Below are 11245 nucleotides of genomic sequence, written 5' to 3'. Positions count from 1 at the left end.
GAAAAAGTGAAAGAGAGATTAAACTCATTGTCATTAAGTGCAGAAATAAACTCCAAAAGTGTAGTGATGTCTCCTTCCCATATAAACAGAAGATCATCAATATAGCGCCTATAAAACATTATGTGCTCCCTATATTTGTTCATTTCTCCAAACACGTGGAACGACTCCCACCACCCCATGAAGAGGTTGGCGTATGATGGGGCGAATCTTGTGCCCATAGCCGTTCCACGTGTTTGGAGATAATGAACCCCATTGAAAAGAAAAAAATTGTGAGTGAGAAGAAAGTTAATTGCATCCAAAAGAAATGTGACTTGTGCTGGTGCTAAGTCTGATTGATTAAGAAAGTGACGTGCCGCTGTCAAGCCATGTTCATGGGAAATTATGGTATATAAAGATGTGACATCTAATGTCCCCCACACCATGTTGTGGTTCCATACAATTTGGTCAAGAGTGGTTAATAAATCACTGCTATCTCGGATGTATGAAGGCAATTGTTGAACAAGAGGCTGAAGGAAAAAATCCACGTACCGTGAAACACCATCCCCCAAAGAATCAATGCTGGAGACAATTGGTCTCCCTGGAGGGTAGACCAATGTCTTATGAATCTTCGGGAGATGGTGAAACACGGGCGTGGTTGGCAGGGGATTATATAGGAAATCAATGTCATTCTCATCTAATACTCTTAACATAGAGTCCACATCCAGCAGATTCTTAAGATCTCTTTGAAATTTAGTAGTGGGGTCAGAAGGTAGCACAGCATAGGAAGTCAAATCTCCAAGTTGGCGCATGGCCTCCCTGAGATAATCATCCCAATGCTGTACCACCACCGCCCCACCTTTGTCGGCATTTTTAATGACCAACAATTTGTTAGTTTATAAATCTTTCAATGCATGTCTTTCGTTTATTGTTAGACTATCCTCATGTTTAAAGACATTCTGAGTAGTGAATAAAAACCCTTTTTGTAATAGTCTGAGATCTCTCTCTACAAGAGACTCAAATGTTGATAGAAATTTTCCTTTAATGAATGTGGGAAAGAACAGTGATTTTCTCCTTAAACCTGTTTTATAGTTACCCAAAAAATTCTCGGGGTTGAATTCAAGATCTTACCACACATGAGGAAGAGAATTCCCAATCAGATGGAGATGCCCCTAAAGAACAACGCCCTTTTTGGGAAAGAAAATATAAAGAGCGAGAATCAGAGCAAAGACCACACAAGGACATTCCTCTGAGTCCTCCAGACCACCTGTGGCGTCAAAAAACCCAAAAGGACGAGACAGGGGACAAAAACAACAAAATCTAAAAGGAGCACCAACAAAGAGAAAGAAAAACTTCTAAATGAAGAGTGTGGTGTGATAAATATATCCAATGTAACACTCTCTGACGACGATCTTTCACTACTAAACAAGGGCTAAGGATATGTTCCGGACACTGATTTCAATTTATTTCAAACTGTTATAGATTTGAACAAATTCATTAGGAAGTGTACTCTCAAAAAATTCTTCAACGATAAAAATAATCAAGAAAATGATCAGTTGATTAATAGTGATGTATTACTTGATGATGATTGTATTTCTTCCAATGTAAATTGTGATATTAACATCAATTCTTTTAAGGAACAGTGTCTTGTTCAGGATATGGAGGAGATTCAAGGATTTCAAGATCTTGAATTCAACCCCGAGAATTTTTTGGGTAACTATAAAACAGGTTTAAGAAGAAAATCACTGTTCTTTCCCACATTCATTAAAGGAAAATTTCTATCAACATTTGAGTCTCTTGTAGAGAGAGATCTCAGACTATTACAAAAAGGGTTTTTATTCACTACTCAGAATGTCTTTAAACATGAGGATAGTCTAACAATAAACGAAAGACATGCATTGAAAGATTTATAAACTAACAAATTGTTGGTCATTAAAAATGCCGACAAAGGTGGGGCGGTGGTGGTACAGCATAGGGATGATTATCTCAGGGAAGCCATGCGCCAACTTGGAGATTTGACTTCCTATGCTGTGCTACCTTCTGACCCCACTACTAAATTTCAAAGAGATCTTAAGAATGTGCTGGATGTGGGCTCTATGTTAAGAGTATTAGATGAGAATGACATTGATTTCCTATATAATCCCCTGCCAACCACGCCCGTGTTTCACCATCTCCCGAAGATTCATAAGACATTGGTCTACCCTCCAGGGAGACCAATTGTCTCCAGCATTGATTCTTTGGGGGATGGTGTTTCACGGTACGTGGATTTTTTCCTTCAGCCCCTTGTTCAACAATTGCCTTCATACATCCGAGATAGCAGTGATTTATTAACCACTCTTGACCAAATTGTATGGAACCACAACATGGTGTGGGTGACATTAGATGTCACATCTTTATATACCATCATTTCCCATGAACATGGCTTGACAGCGGCACGTCACTTTCTTAATCAATCAGACTTAGCACCAGCACAAGTCACATTTCTTTTGGATGCAATTCACTTTCTTCTCACTCACAATTTTTTTCTTTTCAATGGGGTTCATTATCTCCAAACACGTGGAACGGCTATGGGCACAAGATTCGCCCCATCATACGCCAACCTCTTCATGGGGTGGTGGGAGTCGTTCCACGTGTTTGGAGAAATGAACAAATATAGGGAGCACATAATGTTTTATAGGCGCTATATTGATGATCTTCTGTTTATTTGGGAAGGAGACATCACTACACTTTTAGAGTTTATTTCTGCACTTAATGACAATGAGTTTAATCTCTCTTTCACTTTTTCTTATCACTTTCAACACATTTATTATTTAGATTTATGTTTATATATTGACACGGCACTTTCTATATAGACCACATTATACCGTAAACCTAATTCACGTAACACTTTTTTAAGAACAAGCAGTTGTCATCCTCAAGCCACGTTCATGGGAATACCCAAAAGCCAATTTATCAGAACCCCCTGCAATTGTTCTAATGATGATGAATTCAAAGTAAAATCAAATGAGTTATACGTTCGATTCCTACAAAGAGGGTATAAAAAAACTGATTTCGATAGAATACTAAAAGAGGTTTATAACATGGACAGGAACAGTCTTCTCAGACAAAAATCTGTTAAGGGATCCAGATCCAATTATAGCCCATCTTTCATTACACCCTTTAGCAAACAAGCACAATCTATTAAAGCCATTTTCAAAAAACATTGGAATATTTTATCACGAGATCCTGTGTTAAAACCATATGTGTCTTTGGGTCCTAACATTATATTTAAACGCGCAAAAACAATAGCAAATACACTATCCCCCAGTTTATTTACGGCTGGAGAAGAGATAAAATCGCCATTACCAAAAGGAATGTATACGTGCACCAAATGCAAAGCATGCACATATATGAATCAACGGTCACAAGGATGACATACAACGTCCAAACTTTTATTAACTGTAATTCCACACATATTGTATACTTACTTAAATGTGGCTGCGGACATCAATACGTCGGGAGGACAACAAGAAAATTAAAAATTAGGGTCCTAGAACATCTTTGACTGATTCGTAATAAAGACCAAAACCATCCCGTACCGAAACATTTTTCAAATTGTCCCCATGGTAATGTGAATCTCCTTTCGGTTCAAGGTATTGAACACATCCCTGTATCCCCTAGGGGTGGGGATAGAGTAAAGATGTTGGACAGACGTGAATCCTACTGGATATTTACCTTGAGTACCAGAGAACCTTTTGGCATGAACATTGATTGGGATATAAGTCAATTTCTAAAATGATTTTTTAAAATTATTATTTATCATTTTCTATACAATTTGATTTGTTTATAAACACATTTAATAATTTCTTAATTAATTATTACAATAGATACACATTAATATTAATTTATTGATTCATTGCCTGTATATTAGTTATTATTAATGAATTAATTAAAACAATTCAAATCCAATAAATTGTTTGCTTTCCCAACCATTGTTCATGCTCTTTTCCATCAGTTATACTCGCATAATATGTTGTATCATATATACCTGTATTTCTTAATCATTTTCCAGGATTATATTCCATCACATTAATCAATATCAGATGCAGGGTCATTTTACAATAGTTCAATGTATATGTTACTTTAAGAACGTTTATTGCACTAAATAGATAGGATTTATTATGTATTATAATTATACAGCTACTTTTTAATATACAGTACTCTTTTGAACTATGTTTATGTTCTCTCCATGAACTATAAAATAACAATCATTGTTTGCATGGTCATATGTCTATATATATTTCAATAATGATTATAATAGGGGTTGTTAGAAATATAACACCATGATTACAAACCTTCCCCTTATATTAATCTAATCAATTTGTTATACTGACTATACTTATGCCAGTTCGCTGCTTTAACAGTATTCATCCTGTTTTTAATCTTTAACATGTTTTTATTTCGCCATTTTTTTCTTTGTTAGTAAATAATTAGTTTAGAAAAAATAGATAGTAAGCTAGTATTAGCATACCTCCTGACTTGCCGAGCCAATGGATGTGCACGCCACGTCACCGCGACCCGTTGAGACGCAGGCTGATGACGTCACACCCGGTAGCGCGAGATACAACTCAGGTGAGTATAAATTAAGCAGCTATGTTTGTATTTGTCACCTTGATAAAGTGCCTTGTGCACGAAATGCGTAGGTGCGTTCGTGTTGTCCTGCTGCTGCACCAACCTGCATTAAACCAGACCTATTGCATCATTGGAGTGTGTACTTTTGTTTTATACCTTCCGGTCCCTCTGGGAGTTGGATTCTCGTGGCTGTACGACTCATCATCATCCTGCTTCCTTATATTGAAGTGCCCCACCAATTCTATCTAAACACCTGAATCTTGTTTTCAGAAGCCCAAAAGTCCTCTCTATGACGGATTGTGTAGATATATGTGCAACATTATACTGTACCTCTCCTCTGCTTCAGATTGAGGGTTTGCCAGGGGGGTCAACAGCCACGGCCTAATTCCGTATTCTGAGTCAACTATAATCCACCGTGCACAAATATGAAACAATTTGTGTTAACATTATTACATACAACAGTTCATAGAAAAACAAGAGTTGTTTGTTAACACATCATAATATGTACTCACACACCAGCCAACCAGGTCCAAAATAGCCTTGTTCGAAAGCATGGAAGACTGATGAGTTTCTCAGGATAGAGGAATCGTGACTGGAACCAGGGAATTTGGCTACCACATGCATAATCTTCATCGTGGCATCGCATACCATCTGTACATTCAGGGAATGGTAGTGCTTACGATTGCGGTAAGCATGCTCACTCTGACTATGCGGGATCAAAGCAACATGGGTGCAATCTATTGCACCCATCACACATGGTATCCCGGCTATGGTATAAAAGCCATTCCTCACTTCCAGCCACTTTGTGTGCTCTGTAGGAAAATGAATATAATTCCTAGCGTGTCTATTCAGTGCACATAGAAACTGGGTAAAGGCCAACGAAAATGTAGATTGCGAGACCCCGCCCACTATGCCCACAGTTGTCTGGAATGACGCGGAAGCAAGATAATGTAATGAGCACAGCATTTTAACAAGCCCAGGGACTGCATGACCTCTGGCTGTCACAAAATCTAAATCTACCCTTATCTCTTCATAAAGAGCTAAGATTGCTGCTGAACTCAAACGATACCGACATATGATCTCCTCCTCACTCATCCCATCTAATATGGTTCTCTCCCTGTACAAACATGGACGAGGCACAACTTCTCTTCTCTCTCTTCTCCTCTCCTTGCCCTCTCCCTCGCCCTCTCTCTCTCCTCTACGCGTCCCTGTCCCTGTCCCTTCCTCGCCCTGTGACATTCTGTCCCTCAGCTAGCCTCTCCTCCAATAAAATCTTCCTCTGTCTCATGAAAAATCGTATAATTTTCACGTCTGCAGCTGTCAATGCGCAGGTAATTTCCCTCCTTTAAATACCTATGTGATGATGTCACGTGACTTGATGAAGTGCAAGGTGTTACATTAGCATATCCAAGTTGTTAACTCAAAACGGGAATACAGTACAAATTAAACGGATTATTTATGTGTGTTCACCAGGCAATCATGATATTTGACAATGATGTAACGTTAAGCTTTGTACAACAATTTATTCGCAAGTATTTATGTAATGTGTAATGCATGTACCACTTCTGAACGCAACACTCAGTCATCTCATTAGGATACAACCATGACATTGACGTTGAAAAAGTACGTTGCAACATGTCTAATTTGGCATGTAATTGTCATATGTTCTCATGAAGTATTTGTAGGTGCATATGCATAATTTATGCCATCAGGATACTTGCTATTGATTATGTTTCAATCGTCTAAAAATGAGTAACTATTATAGATCTGTGTATAACTTAGCATGAACTGATTATAATGCAACGTGTACAATGTAAACATGCAATGTTATTGAGTGTCCAATTGCGGACGTCATAAAAAGAGGGAGGTCACAAACTACATGTAAACATGTAAAAAAACAGGTACATTTACATTTGATCATGCATTACACATTCAAAGCATTCTATAATGTATACCAACATTAATATACGCTGGATCTGTTAGATGTGTGAAATCTGTTACATCATATAATAAATTGAAGCACACTTAAGTAACATGTTTCATATTATGTGACCTCTTCCTTTAAGAGTTTACTATAGGAGTTTCCCTTCACACATCATAACATTAAGACTAATGTGACACGCAAAACATCATAACATAGAAAAGTACAATGTTCTGCCAATAATAAACGTAAGCGGTGACACGATGAAGTGAATCACATCGACACTGTAATGCCAAGCACATTTTTATTATGAGCAATAGAACGTAAACACTCCTATAAAGTTATAAGTCCCCGCTCCATTGACTCCTTTGATGTAGAGATGAGCTATTTTTTCTAAGTGCTTCCCCGGCAACCTTGCCGATCCTTCTCCACTCCAACTTGCCAACTTTAGTTGGCGGGACAAATTGCCGTAGAAATCTCAATTTTAGAGTGCCGATCAGCACCGATAAGCTGATCGGGGCTACTAGAATACAGCCGATTTGAAAAAGTGGTGAAAAGTGCCGATAAGAGGGTTATCAGCAGCCGCCTGCCGATAAATTCTTATCGGGAAGACAAAATGCCGATTTTGGCCACTTATCGGCACTTACTGAATAGCAAATGCAATTTTGGCGGGAAAATGCCAATAAAAGCCTTATTGGCGCTTACTGCATAATGCCCATAAAGAGGTGCTTTCAATAAGAATTAGCTGCGTTAAGGGCCGATATTAGTGGGATAGGGGAGAGAACAGACTCCCTGGAAAAGAAACTGGATTCCTCCATTAAAGCCTTACACAGGGTGGACATACAATTGGCTCAAGTGAAAGACACTGTTAGGGATCTCACAGACAGGCAGGAGGATGCTGACAACCGTGATCGCCGAAATAAGGTGCAGATCAAGGGGGTGCCGGAGGATGAGATTGATCCGGAGGATTTCATGGGAAGATGGCTACAACAACTAATGCCAGACCGATTGGAGCAGGACATCCACCTGGACCGGTGTCATAGGGCTCTGAGGTTGCGGCCACAATAAGGAGACCACCCTAGCGAAATCATAGCGCGATTCTACTTTTTTAAAGTGAAAGAGTCTTTTTGCCAAATGACCCGGAATTATGCAGAATTCGAGGGTCACAAATTACAAGTATTTCAGGACATATCGCCCACCACCCTTCTCAAAAGGAGACAGCTAGCCCCCATTACTAATGTGCTCTGGGATGAGGGGATCTGATACAGATGGCTGTATCTGTTTGGTCTGCTGGTAACCCAGAACGGAGCATCCAATATGTTGAGATGACTGGAGGAGGGCGAGGGCTTCCTATCCAAACTAGGGCTCCAAGAAAAGATACCTGAGGAGGGATCCGCAGGGAGATCAGCCCCTGACCTGGCATGGAAGGAGGCTAAGAAAGCAGAGAAGAACAGACAGCCACTGTAGCCGAAAGTGAGGACGTGAGGCGATATACAGAACATTGTTTACCCTACCTGTTGTTGATGCTCTACGGTTATGAGCTTGGTTTGGAACCCGTTGTGTCCTGTTGAAATGCTGCCCCACTCTACCTCTTGGTCCCAGCAGCACTCCTCCGAGACTGGCGGCCATCTTGGATCGGCTCCCACTACACAATGAGATCGAGGATGGGCCAGATGACGTAGGGGAGGAGGAGTCGGCATTTCTCACAAGAGGATCCAGAAGAAGGAGACCGGTCACCTCCAAGATGGTGGCATAAGTGGACGGTAGGGGCGGAGAAACACAGAGGCCCACATGAAGAGCTGCGAGAAGTTGGACTGGAAGACGGAAACTCAGACTTACAGGGACCTTAAGCAGAAGAAGGAGAGGGGGGGGAGAACTTCTCGCACAAGTGTTATTCTGTTGGCATGGAGGGGGAGATCACTAAATAATAAAGGCAGATCATAAAACAGAAAGTTTAACAAAAACAGTATTTAGTACCCGAACTCTCCTGGTTAACATGAGAGGGAGTCACAGTGGTGGCCTAGTTATATGCCAGGGGGGTAAGGGCACAAATTGACACCCTCAAAAGTGAAGGGGGATAGAGGGGAGAGTCATAGACGAGGGGCCAAGGGAAGAAAGAAGGATTCCACAGGAAGCTAAGGAGGATAGGAGTAAGAGGGGGTAACATCTAGAGTAGAGGAATTAGGGTTCAAGAGTAAAAATGATGAGCTTAAGGGAGTGGTCTGAGTAGCAAGGGGGCAATAGTGTACATAGTTTTAGAGGGAGGGATTAGCTGGTTTCGAACATAGTGGGCAAAGGAGAAGCATGGGGCAGATCTGCTTTAAGCAATAGACAGGGTCACAGGGGGAGGCGAGATTACTAGCCCTCAGATTTTTTCTATTTTTTCCCCCCTGCAGTTAATCTTTAGGCCCAGGTTAACTGAGGTTTTGTGGTGTTCCAAGATTTATGGAGGAGTTAGTGCTTTATGAAAAAACAATGGCAAGCAGACGCCGGCTGGGACTGCGGTCTGGCCGTTGTCGTGTGTCTGCAGGGTCGGGGAGGACGCCCAAGATCACGAGAAAGTCCTTGGGGGAGGGAGGAGTGGAGCAGCCCAGATGGAGGGAGGAGATCTGAAGGGGGTTCTGCCCGTTTCCCACAACCCAAAGGCGAGGGAGGGGCAGTGGTCACGGACCACGGGTACCTTTCCCACTTTGTCTATCTTTCCTTATGTGTCCTATGTTCCTTCTGTGTCCTCCCCACCCCATCCCTCCTTCTGCCTAGGTGGTGAAACGCTGACGTTGGGCGAGCTGCTGAGCACTGCTGAGGAGCGGAGGTTCTCCGGCGATAGCCTGACATCCAAGGTAGTGACATGACTGAAGAGAGTGAGATTACGCTTATAACATGACGCTAACTTTTATCTCACATAATGCCAAAGGGCTGAATTGTCCTTGTAAAGGAAGGTAGCACTCACTGATTACAAGAGAAAAGGGGCTGATATTGTATTAATTCAGGATACCCACTTTAGCACCACCAGCTTCCCAAAATATTTTGACAAGCAATTCAAACAAGTGCTCTTATCCTCCGCAAAGGAGAAGAAACGTGGAGTTGCAATACTTATACATAACAGAGGGGGGTTGGTGGTGGACGAAGTGAAAAAGGACAAAGAGGGCAGGTTCCTCATGCTCACGGGGTCTATAAATCAGCAACCAATAACGATTGCCATAATACTGTATATGCGCCAAATGGACACAACTCAGCCTTTTATACAGCAATATTCACAACAATTCAAAAACACAATAAAGGTGCCCTGATAGTAGGAGGTGACTTTAATACAGTGCTGAACGCGGGCCTAGACAGATCAGGACCTACCAGGCTTGGAACAACGACTAGACCTACGGCTCTGGAACAAGGGCTAAGGGACTTGCAGTTGGTCGATGTCTGGAGGGACACACCCGCTAGACAAAAATTACACCTTTTACTCACACCCACACGACTCATTTAGCAGGATCGGTTACTTCTTTGTCTCTAGTAGACTGGTCCCCAAGATTGCCTACTCTGGGATCCACGATATTTCGTGGTCGGATCATGCACCCATGTAGCTAAGGTGCGCTCAGATAGGGTTGGACAGACCGGGAGCAAACTGGAAATTGAATGAATCCCTATTAAAAATCCCCGAACTGATGGAGATGGTTGGAGGGGAAATCAAACACTTCTTTAGAGAAAACTAAGGCAGCGTTCGCTCTCATATAACCCTCCGGGAGGCGCATAAAGCAACATTAAGAGGGGTTTTAATTAATCTAGCGTCCAGGAGAAAAAGAGAGAGAAACGCAAAAACTATAGAAGGACAAAAAGAACTAAAGGACTTATGGGACCAACATAAGAGTGGTCTCCTAATTCGGCCACCCTCCAAAAAAACAGGGATGCCCAGATTAAGCCGAATCTACTTCTTACCTCCCAAGCTGAGAAATCGTTGTTGGTCAAAGAGAAGATTTTTCAAAAAAGCAAACAAGCCAAATACAGTACCTTGCTGGCCAACCTGATCAATTCCAAAACCAAGAACTATAATATCCAGGCCATATGTTTAGAATCGAGTGTGATATCGGCCAACCCTAAATATATTGTAGGCGAATTTAAGAACTTCTATGAAAAATTGTACGATGGGGGAAAGGTGACCCGGTCCTCCAGAACGGAGAAAGCCCTGAAGGATTTCTTAAAGTGCTCGAGTCTACCTAGTCTGAATGAGATAGGCAGAGAGGTAATGGGAAGGGACTTCACAATGGAGGAAATATCTGAGATTATCAAAAACCTGAAACCCTCTAAAGCCCCGGATCCCGACGGATTCTCGAATCTCTATTACAAAAATTTAGGAAACAGTTGACCCATATCTCCTCCGCATGTTCAACCAAGTATTGGAAGGCACCCCCTTCCCACAGCACATGCTCCAAGCGTCCATCTCTGTAATACACAAGCAGATAAGGACCCTCAGGACTGTAGAAGTAACAGGCCAATATCCCTGATTAATTCGGACATAAAAATCTACGCTAAATTACTGGCCAATAGATTGGGTCTCATCCTGCCCAGACTGGTGCACCCAGATAAAGTCGGGTTTATCCCGGGCCGTCAGGCAGCTGATAACACCCGACAAATTATTGATCTGTTAGAAATAGCCAATTCAAGATCGATACCAGTTATGGCGCTCAGTCTGGACGCAGAGAAAGCGTTTGACAGGATAGATTGGCCATACTTGGAGGCCACGCT

Source organism: Ascaphus truei, chromosome 3 (genome assembly GCF_040206685.1).
Source record: "Ascaphus truei isolate aAscTru1 chromosome 3, aAscTru1.hap1, whole genome shotgun sequence".
NCBI classification, from domain to species: domain Eukaryota; kingdom Metazoa; phylum Chordata; class Amphibia; order Anura; family Ascaphidae; genus Ascaphus; species Ascaphus truei.
This window is presented reverse-complemented; position numbering follows the sequence as displayed.